The sequence below is a fragment of the Corvus kubaryi genome, unplaced genomic scaffold, assembly GCF_017639235.1.
Source record: "Corvus kubaryi isolate FWS band 111438036 unplaced genomic scaffold, C.kubaryi_AGA036_p1.0 61731, whole genome shotgun sequence".
Taxonomy (NCBI): domain Eukaryota; kingdom Metazoa; phylum Chordata; class Aves; order Passeriformes; family Corvidae; genus Corvus; species Corvus kubaryi.
In genome coordinates, this window is record NW_024581417.1 from 1 (window position 1) to 11171 (window position 11171).

An 11171-nucleotide genomic window follows, 5' to 3' on the forward strand; every position below is an offset into this window, starting at 1 on the left:
GGACACGGGAAGCATACGGGAGACAGGGGACACGGAGAGACAGGGGACACGGAGAAGGGAAGGGGGACAGAGGGGTGGCGTGAGGAGACAGGGGACACGGGATGGGGAGGACACGGTCACAGGGTGAGGGGGGACGGGAGACACAGAGACAGAGCAGAACACGGGGTGACACGCGAGGGATGCGGGGTCACAGAAGCCGCGTGAGGGGAGACCACCCCCGGTCCCCTCTAGCCGCGTGTCCCCGCGTGTCCCCCCATCACCGGGCAGCGCCCACGCGTGTCGCACGGACGGGCACGTCCTCGGCCGCGGCCACCCTGCCCCCACTCACGGACGGGGCACTGTCCCCGCGTGTCCCCAAGGCTCTTCCCGGCCACCTCAGCATCGCTCCGCCACGGCGCCCGCTCCCACGGCCCCCTCCCCGTGGGCACACACCCCACGGGCCCCCATTCCCACGGGGACCCACCCGCGAACTCCTCCGCGCCCCGGGTCCCACCTGCGCTCGGGGCCGGTCCCGGGGCCGCCGCCCGGAGCTTCCGCACTCGGGGCCGGGCGTGGGCGTGGGGCGAGACCGGCCGGGACCGCCCCGGGACCGCCGCGCCTGGGGCGTGGACCGGGGCCCCCCCGTGTCCCCACAGGATCCCCCCACCTCGTGCCACCCCTCTCGTGCCCTTCCGTGTCCCCCTCCCCCCGCGGCCCCCACGTGTTCCCCCCCACGCCCCCCCACCCTTGTTCCCCTGTGTCCTCCCCGTGTCCCCACCCTCGTGTCGCCCTCCCGGATCCCGCCCCATCTCCCCGGCTGTCGTCCCGCACTGCTGGCAGACCCTTCATTAACATACACTTTGCATATATTTGCATACTCGGTGCCCATCTCGCTCTCCACGTGACGCGCGGGGATCTCCGCGGTGGGCGGGAACCGCGGAGTCCCTCTGCGAGCTTTGATTGGTCGCGCTCGCTGTCATTTATCCCTGGGGCCGCTGTCCGTCAACGAAGGGGCGTGGCCTGTGGTGGGCGTGACCAAGGCAGCAACTGGAGGGGGCGGGGCGGAGCTTGAGGATAGGGGCGGGGCCTGTCCCGGTGGGCGGGGTCTGTCCCGGTGGGCGGGGTCTGTACCGGTGGGCGGGGCCTGTTCGGTGGGCGGGGCCTGCTCCATGGCGCCGGGCGCCCCCCGCCGCACGCCGGGACCCCCCGGTGCCCCCCGCGCCCCCCCCGGTGCCCCCGCCCCGCCCCGGGAGGAAGAACCGAAGGAGGTATCGGGACCCCTCCCTGCCCTGGGGCCCGCCGGGGAAGGGGACCCGTAACTGCTGCCGCGCGGGGGCCGGGGGTGCGGGTTTGTCCCCGGGGGGACGGAGGGGACTCGGGAGTCCCGACGGGTTTGGGGCAGTCTCGCCTCATTTAACTTGCGGATTTCAGGGTTTTAATGTTATTTTTTGCCCCGATCCCGGTGCTACCGCTGGGAACGGGATCGGGGCTTTCTCGCAGGAGCGCAGGTGCCAGGGGGATTATTAGGAGAGAGCAGCAGATCCCACTGTATTCAGGGTGGTGGTGGGGAGCAGATCCCAGTGGATTCCTGGGAGAAGAGAAGATCAGATCCCGGTGGATTCCCAGGGAAAGAGACTCAGATCCCTGTGAATGGGGGGGTAGGAGCAGAGCCCAGTGGATCCCCGGCGGAGAGGAGCAGGTCCCGGTGGATTCCCAGCTGGATCACTTCTCTGCAGCTTATCCCACCACTTTGCCTGCACTTGCCTGTCCATCCTGTTCCCAGGATCCCAGTTGATCCCAAGGGACAGCTGCAGCCTGTGTGAAGTCTGGCTGCAGGCCAGGGCCTGATCCCAGATGGGAAACGGCACCAAAACCACCAGTTATGGGATGCTGAAGGGATATTTCCCCAGGGATCCCACCCTGGTATCTGCTCAGGCCTCACTGGGGGTTTCTCCAGAGTGGGATCCTGGGTGGGAGAGCGCCAGCATCGAGCATCTCGGCTGGGGTTCTGGGAAATGGGAAGTTTGGTCATGCGGACAAAATGGGGGAAAACCTCAGGGTTTGGATTATCCTGCGGTCGCTCCTTCTCCCCCAAACCGGCACTGCTGCTGTCGCATTCCCGGGCACGCTGGTGCTCCGGTGGGCTGGAGTTTCCTCCCAGCCGGGCACAATTCCCCCTCTTCCCTTGGTATTTTTCTGGAAAGAGAAACCGGAGTAGATCTCCCGGATCACCTCGTGGTGGTGGCCATGAGAGGGAGCCTCAGCACTGCCCACACCGGAGCTGCTCCCGGCTGGTGTTGGACGGGATTCCCTGGAACTGGGCTGTTGCTTCCCGGGCTCCCGGCCAGCCGCTGCTCTGGGTCCCATCCCGATGGACTGGGTTTTGGGGCTACTTCAGGCGGGTTTGGGCCGTACAGGGAGAGCATGTGGAAACACGCCTCCAGCGCTTTCTCATCCCTAATTTGGTGGCTGTAGAGCTGGGATGTGCTGCCAAGGAACTGCCTGGGGTGCCGGCTCCGCTCTGGGATGGAGATCCATCCCCTCAGCGGGTCAGCTCTCTGGTCTGACATTCCTTTTACTCCACGGCAGCTCCGAGTGGACGATTCAGCGGAAGCTGCGAGAATTCTTTGCCATCCCGCGGTGCCTGGTCAGCGTGTTCAGCCTCTTCCTCGTGGAGCTGATCCGCTTCCTTGGCGAGGCCGTGGTCCAGGTGAGCCGCCCTGTTCCTGCAGAGCCACGGCCGGAGCAGCTGCTGAGGATGTCAAAGTCCTTCAGTACTGGGAGAAGGAACTTCCATTTCCCACTGTCGCACATTTCCCCTCCCCTAGTGGAATTTTTGTGCCTCAGCCCATTTTTGGTGACTCCTGGCAAATATCCCTCAAACTCAGGATTTCATCCCAAATCCAGGCGCTGGTGGTCGGTGTCCTGACAGCCATTGGCGACCATGTCCTGAAGCCCTTGCTGGCGGCGGCATTTCACAGCCTCCTGCAGCCACTCCTGCTCTTCCTGCTGAAGGTGCTGGGTGGCATCCGGGACCTGACGGATCCTGTCCTGGACGTGGTGGCCCGGGTGTGCTCCCAGCTGGCCGTGCTGCTCCGCGCTGTCCGGCTGGTGGAAATCCGCCTGCGCCCAGACCTGCGGGCTGGCCCTGGGGACGGCGGTGGATGAGGACAGGCTGTGGGTGGCCAAAGAAGATCAGGAAGATGAATTCCTGGGAGCTGCAGAAGGGGTCCAGGGGGCTCCGGAGGGACCGTTGTCTCCACACGTGTCCAGGCAGGGGGCAGCACATGGTGTTGCTGGGAGGGGGGTTTGGATCTTCTAGTTTTGCAAACATCTCCTTAACTTAATTAAATTCCAGTTTTATCCATTGGACCATTGCTCCAGTGGGGTGTTTTTCCTCTTCCTGCCTGGAAAACTTGGCTTCTCACTGAGAGGACTTCCCTGTGCAGTCTCTTGCAGCCAGGCGGGCTCCACTGCTGAGGTGCCCAGAGCCTCAAGCACTGCCGGGAGGGGACGGCTTCTGCCGGCTCCCCAGCACTCTGGAATGGTCTCCATAGCTGGTGGTATGGGATAGACTGGGATTTGGGGGCAATCGAAAAATAGGGATTACAATACAACAGAATAACCACTTCTGTGTTCCTAACAACTGCTTCTGGTGCATGATTTGGTGTGGGGTATGCCCACCCTGCCCTGGCGGGACATCTGCTGAGATAAGGAGAGTGCTCAATCTCCCAGCAAGACTCCCTGGAAAGGGAGCCACTTTCATTTACGGTGAGAAGAAGACAGACCCAGGATCCTCTGGGAGACCCCATGCAGATCCTTTGTAACCCATTGGCCTTTATCCTCTGACACCCACCCCCTGTATCCCTATAAAGCCAGCCCTCTGCCCCTGCGAGGGCAGAGAGAAGCCTGTCCCTGGCTCCCCTTCGCCAGACCAATAAAGCTGCCTCGTGCGGAACAGCTACACGAGCCTCTCGTCTCTCCCTGGTCTGGCCTGGAGGCTGCCCTGCAGAGCTGAGCTGGAATCACGAGCTGATATCACTAAAGAGCTGACAGTCTCTGCACAGGCCCTCCTGCCAGCAGCTGAGGGCAGACACCAGGCCTCGGGAAGGCGATTCCTTTTGGGACCATCTCTTCAGACTGGTCACAGCTTCCTCAGTCAGAGCTACTGACCACCCACCAGCTGTCATAACTTGGGTCACATATTCCCATCAGGATGAGGTGGCCAAGGAGCCGAATGGCGGCAGCAAAGCTCTGGGTGTGTTTTACAAACCCTTGGAGGGGTCAGGACCAGGACTGAGCCATGTTTTGGGGCTCCCCCCACCCCTAGCCCCAGCTCCCTTTGCCCTTTTGCCTCTCCAACAGCGCTGCCTCCCGGGAACACTTCCCCTGGCTGGCGCAATCCCTGTGTTCCCGATGATTCCATGCCCAAAGCCCTTTGCTTTTTATGGGCAGGAGCAGCATGTTTGGAGCTTCCCAGGCTGTAAGATCATCCGCTGGCCAGAGCCGGGGCCGGAGCTCTCCTGCTGCGGGCCAGGCTCGCCGGGCTATTTGGGGGGTGCTGAGTTCATGGAGCCGTGACGGGATGTTCCCTTGGGCGCTGAGGGGCAGGGAGCTGGGAGCCAGCAAAGAGGAGTTCTCTGGGGTCGGGTGACCAAGGGCAGCGCAGGATGAGCTTTGAAACCTGCCAGGCAGCAGGAAGCAGCCTGGTGCTCTGGGACAGGCAGGGCCGCACATGGACACAAACAGGACCCGGTCACAGGGATCGAATCCAGGACATCCTGCAGCAAAGGCACTGTGCCAGGACAGCCACACGCAGGGTCCTGGAGCACCACAGGACACTGGGGACACACGGTTGTCCCTGGATACTTCCACCCTTGCTGGGGTGCAGGCCCGGCCCAGCCACTGCTCCCATGACCTTTTCCTGAGGAAACAAACCCGAGGGAGGGGCAGAATTGATGGGAGGTTTCTCATTGTGTTGATTTAGTTGGCAAATCACTTTAATGATTTAAGTGGTTTTAATTAAATTCTGCTGCTCCGGAACCAGGAATTCCATGGTTCAGTTTCTCCTTTTTGGCTGAAGCTCTCCCAATCAAAGGTCCGGCAGATGGAGAGAGCTGGGAAAATTCAACGCCCAGGATGAGGAGAGGCTGATGGCGTCATCTTTGACCTCCATCCGTCATCCTGCAGCGGGAGAGGAGGGCGGAGGAAACCCCCGGAGCCCTCTCTGGCGGCATCCCGGAGCTGGGAGCTGCCGCCTCCCCCACAGCCCCATCCCGCCGCGGGATCCCGGCAGTTCCAAACCGCGGCGGGACAGCCGCTTGGAATTCGTGTTGTAGCTCCAACGCGAGTGTGTCCTGGCAGTGAGGGCTCGGAGGTGCAGAAACCCACGGGATTTTGGGGTGCAAAGGGGGGAGCGGGAGGTCTGGGCCGCCAACTCAGCAGGTGCAAAAACCTCTTTTCTTCCTCAAAATTCACCCGAGCGTGACCGGAGCCTCTCCTGCCGCGGCCGCCGCTCGGGTACCCCCGCGCCCGGGGCTGATGGGGGCCGGGGCCGGTGGCGGTGTCCCGGGGCTGGCAGGACAATGGTGGGTGACCCGTGCGCTGGCAGCGCCGGGGACAGCGCCGTGCTGGGACAAGGACATTTCTGGGCTGGCGCTGCCGGCAGCCGGGCTGGCAGCGCCCTCGCATTGCTGCTCCCTGAGATCACGGCTCGCAGGGCTCATCCCCGGCTCCCGCGGCCCCGGCACACGCAGGGCGGCCCGAGGAGCGGCGATTCGCCTCTCCGGGCCCTCGAGGGCCGTTCCAGCCGTGCCGAGGGCGCTGTGCCCGCGGGACGGGTCCACCGTGGTCCCCAGCCCGCTCCGGGGGAGCGGAGCCGAGGGCTGGCCCGGAGCAGAGGGAGGAGGGGGTGTCGGGGCGGGATTCAGCCAGCTGGACCGGGAGGGGAGCCAGGAGCTGAGCGCGGTCTCCTTGGTTCTTCCCTAAATAGCCGGCGGCGGGCAGCAGGATTAGCCGGGGCATTCCTCGGCTCATCCATCCTCCCACAGCCGCCTTGCTCCTGAACTCCCCTGGCCTTGGGATTCTCCTCCTCCCTCACGCCACCCCTCCAAACCAGCGCGGGGGCATCCACAGCCACCCGAGCCCGGCCGGGTTTGTTCCGCTTGGATTTGGCAGCGGCGTTTGGGCTTTTCCCGGTGACGGCGCGGCCCCGCTGGTGGAGCGTGAGGCCGTTCAGAGGCGCTGCCCGTCCCCGAAGGGCCACGGCGGTGCCAGCCCAGGGACCAGTGCACAGGCAGCACCAGGCGGGGTCCAGGGCCTGGCTCCGGGTTTTATGGGATTGGGCCCAGCCCTGCCGCGGGGCTCCGCTCTGGGGTGCGGCTGTGGGACTGGGGCTGTGAGGGAATGCCCTGCCTGTGCCCCCAGCGGGTCCCACAGAGGGTCGCAAGGCACAAGAGCATTGGGATGGACTGGGAATGAGCCATTGGAAGAAGCCAGGAAAGGCTCATGGTCTGGTTTCTTGACACTATCTTCCTTCCCATGGGCTGAGGTAAACCGAAGCAGAGCATGAGTCAGCCTTTCCCATTGGGAGGCACCTCCCAAGCGGCCTCCTGATGGAGGTTCTGCATCCCAGGTTCTTCGTCCCTGGTTCTCCATCCTTCCCACCCAAATTCCCCCACTGCAGGTCCACGTGCTGGACTCAGACTATCCACACCCTCATCCTCCACCCAGACGTGCCCGGATGGCTCTGCCCTGCTCCTGGATTTCTAAAACATTTCCATATAGCCTCTTTTTCCCACATTTCAAGCACAGGTTTTCCGTCCTCTCCTCACAGAGGATGGTCTGGGACCTCCAGGGGCTGTTCTCATATCCCTTGGGTTTTGTCTCTTCCCAGACCACCCCAGATCTTCCTCCAGGAGTTTCTCTGGGAATTCACAGAGGCAAAGCCAGCGTGGAATCTGTGTCTGGGGCCCTGCAGTGGGCGGGAGGGGATCAATAACACCCACAGACCAATAAAATTCCCTCTCTTTTGCCCAAATCCCGAGGCCATCCTCCCTGGAGCTTTGCTGGCCAGGGTGTGTGACAATGAGGCAAACACGGCTGCAGCCAAAAAGCTGGTTAATAAATAACATGCTTTCCTAAATTCTGGGACTTGGAAGTGTCTGAAGGTCCCATTAATAAATATCCAGCTGGGAAGTGTGTGAAAATCAGAATTTTTACCCAGTTTGGTAGCTGGTCTCACCGACAGTTGGGAGTGGGACAAGACCATTGGGGAAGGGAAATGTTGTCTGTCAGTGCTGTCTGAGCAGAGAAACCCCTAAATGTTCACAGTTTGGGCAAAACCAGTGGGACTGAGGAGGTGAGGAAGAAAACGGGGATTGGGAGTGGGTTTTGCCTTATGCGAAGTACTGGGAGAGAAGAGGATCCAGCTGCAACGTGTCAATGGCTTCGAAAGACTGAGAAACTGCGAGAACTGAAAAAAGAAACAATGGGAATGGTCTGAGACGTGCAGAAAAGGGGGTTCATGAGGGACTTGGAGTTCGGAGGTCCTTCAGCTCCTCCAAAAGGGGAATAACACAGAAAGAGCCTCAAATTCCCCTCAGGAAAAACCCCTCCAGGTTTTGGTCGGCATTGTTGGACCATGCCCAGGACTCCAGGCCGGGAGCTGCTTCATGTCCCTGGGATTGAGCACGAGTGTCCACCCCGGAGCGTCCCAAGCCTGTTGCTCCCCGAGCCCTCCGTGTCCTGCCGATGTGGGATTCCTCTGTGTCCGGGTCCCTCCGTGCCTGGGATGAGTTCCCACCCCTGCAGAGGGGGAGCAGGGCCTGCTCCCAGGATCCAGCCTTTGCTCCATTACCCTCCGAGGCCTCTGCTGGGATCGCTCCGTGTCCTGTAGATCCACGCACGGGATCCCTTCAGGTCCAGATCCCCCTGTGCCCGGGAGGATTCCCAGCCTCCTGGGAAGGGGAGCAGGTCCCAGGCTGGAACCGCTGGCATGGGCAGGACCTGGGGCAAGCCAGGCTGCTCCTGGTTTTCCTTGGAGCTCTTATTTCCTGTTTCACATGAGATGAGCCTCAGGGGCCCTTCCAGCTGAGGATTCTCTGGGATTCCTTAGAAAGGAAGAAGTCTGGAGTCATCCAGACTTTTACTCCACCGATGTAAAGATAAGCTCACAACCACAAACATTAAAATCTAAAAACCACAAAGAAGCCCAACTCCAAACCATCTTTTATTCAAAAAGACCCCTCACATTTCAACCTCCCAAGCATTTTTATTTAAAAAAACCCCAAAACTCAATGACCCTCAAACCATTTTTTTATTTTAAAAACCCATCTAAACCCTCTTAACTCACATTTTAATAAAAAGTGAAACATTTCAACCTTCCTGAGCCACCTTTTGTTCAAAAAACCATCTCAACCCTGCTGAGACTCATTTTATTAATAAGATAAAAACATCATGCTTTCAGTGCCTGTTCCCCATATCTGGGGTCATTTTTCTCTCAAAACCATACAATTCCAGCACCAAGGGAGATTAACGAGGGGAAAAACGCAGTGGGAGGTTTTCCAAGGAATTCTGGGCTGAGCTTTTTCAGCCCGTGACTTCACTGTGGGGCCGTGTCCGAGTGTCAGTTCTGGCACGGCTCCCAGCGAGGCCGAGGGTGGGAATTATCTCATTGACTGTAAATATCTGCTGTGAGCCTCTGCCCCGGCACAGCTCCCTTGGAGTGGGAGAGCTGCAGCACCAGGATGCTCCTGCTGCCCTAATTTAGGCATTTCTGCAGGATGGGATGAATCACGGCCCTGGAAGCGCCGGTTTCTCCTCAGTGACTCTGCGGGGAGTTGGGCAGACGTGGCCGCGCGTCTCTGCAGGGATCATCCAGCGGGATCGGCGCTGACCTCAGCCCGTGGCGTTGGCTGATGTGTCACGGTGCGGAGGCAGCGCGGGTTAAATAGAGCCTGACGCTGCTGGGAGCCCGTAAACCGGGATTTGGGTCCTGGGAGACATTCCCTGCCGATGGGATCACACCTTGTCCAAGGGAGCCGCTAAAGCAGCATGGCCTCACACACCAGAGCGAGGTGTATTTATAGCCAGGCCGTCACTTCGGACGAGGAGCCCTGGAACTATTTTGGGATCGATGTGGTCATGGCTTGGGGCACGTCTGGAGTGTGGCTGGGACCTGCATGGAGAGAGAGGGGCTGGGGCGTGTCCAGGGCAGGGAACGGAGCTGGGAAGGGGCTGGAGCCCCAGGAGCAGCTGAGGGAGCTGGAAAGGGGCTGAGGCTGGAGCAAAGGAGGCTCAGGGGGGACCTTGTGGCTCTGCACAAGTCCCTGACAGGAGGGGGCAGCCGGGGGGGGGGCGGGCTCTGCTGCCAGGGAACAGGGACAGGACGAGAGGGAACGGCTCGGGTTGGATATTGGGGAAATTCCTCCTGGAAAGCACTGGCACAGCTGCCCAGGGCAGGGTGGAGTCCCCATCCCTGGAGGGATTTCAAAGCTGTGTGGATGTGGCACTTGGGGACATGGGCAGTGGTGGCCTTGGCAGCGCTGGGGAAACTCAATGGTCACGGAGGATTTTCCAACCAAAATCAGTTGGCAGCAGGCAAAAGTTGTCCCAGTTTTCAAGACGGGCCAAAAGCACAACCTGCAAGCTCCAGGCCTGTTGGTATCCCTTTGGTGCCCTGCACAATCTTGGAATAGATTCCTCTGGGAGTTATTGAGAAGGCTGCAGCCATGGGATCACCAGAGAACATCCTGATTGCCAAACCTCTTTACCTTGTACCACAAGGTACCCCTGAGCTGATCCAGGGAAGCCAGAAAAAATCACTTTGGATCTCAGTAAAGTTTTCCCAGAATCCCAGAATCACTGAGCTTGGAAAAGACCCCAAGACCATCGAGTCCAAGCTCTGCCCCATCCCCACCTTGGCCCCAGCCCAGAGCCCTCAGTGCCATGTCCAGCCCTTCCTTGGAAACCTCCAGGCATGGGCACTCCAAAGCTCCCTGGGCAGCCCCTGCCAAGGCCTGAGCACCCTTTCCATGGGGAAATTCCTGCTGATGCCCACCCTGCCCCTCCCCTGGCCCAGCCTGAGGCCGTTCCCTCTCTCCTGTCCCTGTTCCCTGCCAGCAGAGCCCGACCCCCCCGGCTGCCCCCTCCTGTCAGGGACTTGTGCAGAGCCACAAGGTCCCCCCTGAGCCTCCTTTGCTCCAGCCTGAGCCTCTTTCCAGCTCCCTCAGCCGCTCCTGGGGCTCCAGACCCTTAATATCTTTCTTGAAGTTTGAGACATTTCAGCTCTGTCTCTCCCCAGATCTTTCAGGACAAAGTGCCCAGCCCAGCTGGATAAACACCGCAGGACACAGAGAATGACTGGAGCTGTGTCAGGGCAGGGTCAGGTTGGAGATCAGGGAAAGGCTCTTCCCCAGAGGGTGCTGGGCACTGCCCAGGCTCCCCAGGGAATGGGCACGGCCCCGAGGCTGCCAGAGCTCCAGGAGCGTTGGGACAGCGCTGCCAGGGATGCCCAGGGGGGATTGTTGGTGATAGGAAAGATGTGTGCTAATGTCTTTACAAACAATTCCATAGGTGAGGGTATGAGTGTTAACATCTTTGAAATGGGTCTTAATGTCTCTACCAACTTCAAGCAGCAGGCTCCTTACAGAGCTCAGACAGCTTAGACAAGCGTCTGCACAAGCCTGAACTTCTGAACTTTGGGGGAAAACTGACGTGTTTAAGGGAGAATATGTGGTAGGCGGTTCGGGAAGGCTGCACCTTCCTGGTACCTCAGCAACAGGGAAAGGAAAAGAGCAACATGCAGCCGGGAGTTTGGGATAAAAGGAGACTGCGCCCTCCGAAACCTCGACAGAGAAAACCCCGCAGGTGTGTGCCCCAGTGGACTCTCTCCCTTTATTCAAATAAAGTTGCAGGGTTCCTCTGTCTCCTTCGTGGACACTGGCTTTTCGTAGCGTGACTTTCCGTACTTTGGGATGTCTGTGTAGGGCCAAGAGCTGGATCCATGATCCCTGTGGGTCCGACCCAGGGGACTCTGTCACTGGGCAAGTGTAACTGATTCTGCGGCTCCGTGGCAGCCCGGCCACTCAGCTGGGCCACACCAGCCGGCTGGGAAAGGCCGGGAATGACCAGGGAGTGACCAAGGAATGACCAGGGCAGGGGCACAGCCCTCCCCAAGCCCGCCGCCGCCT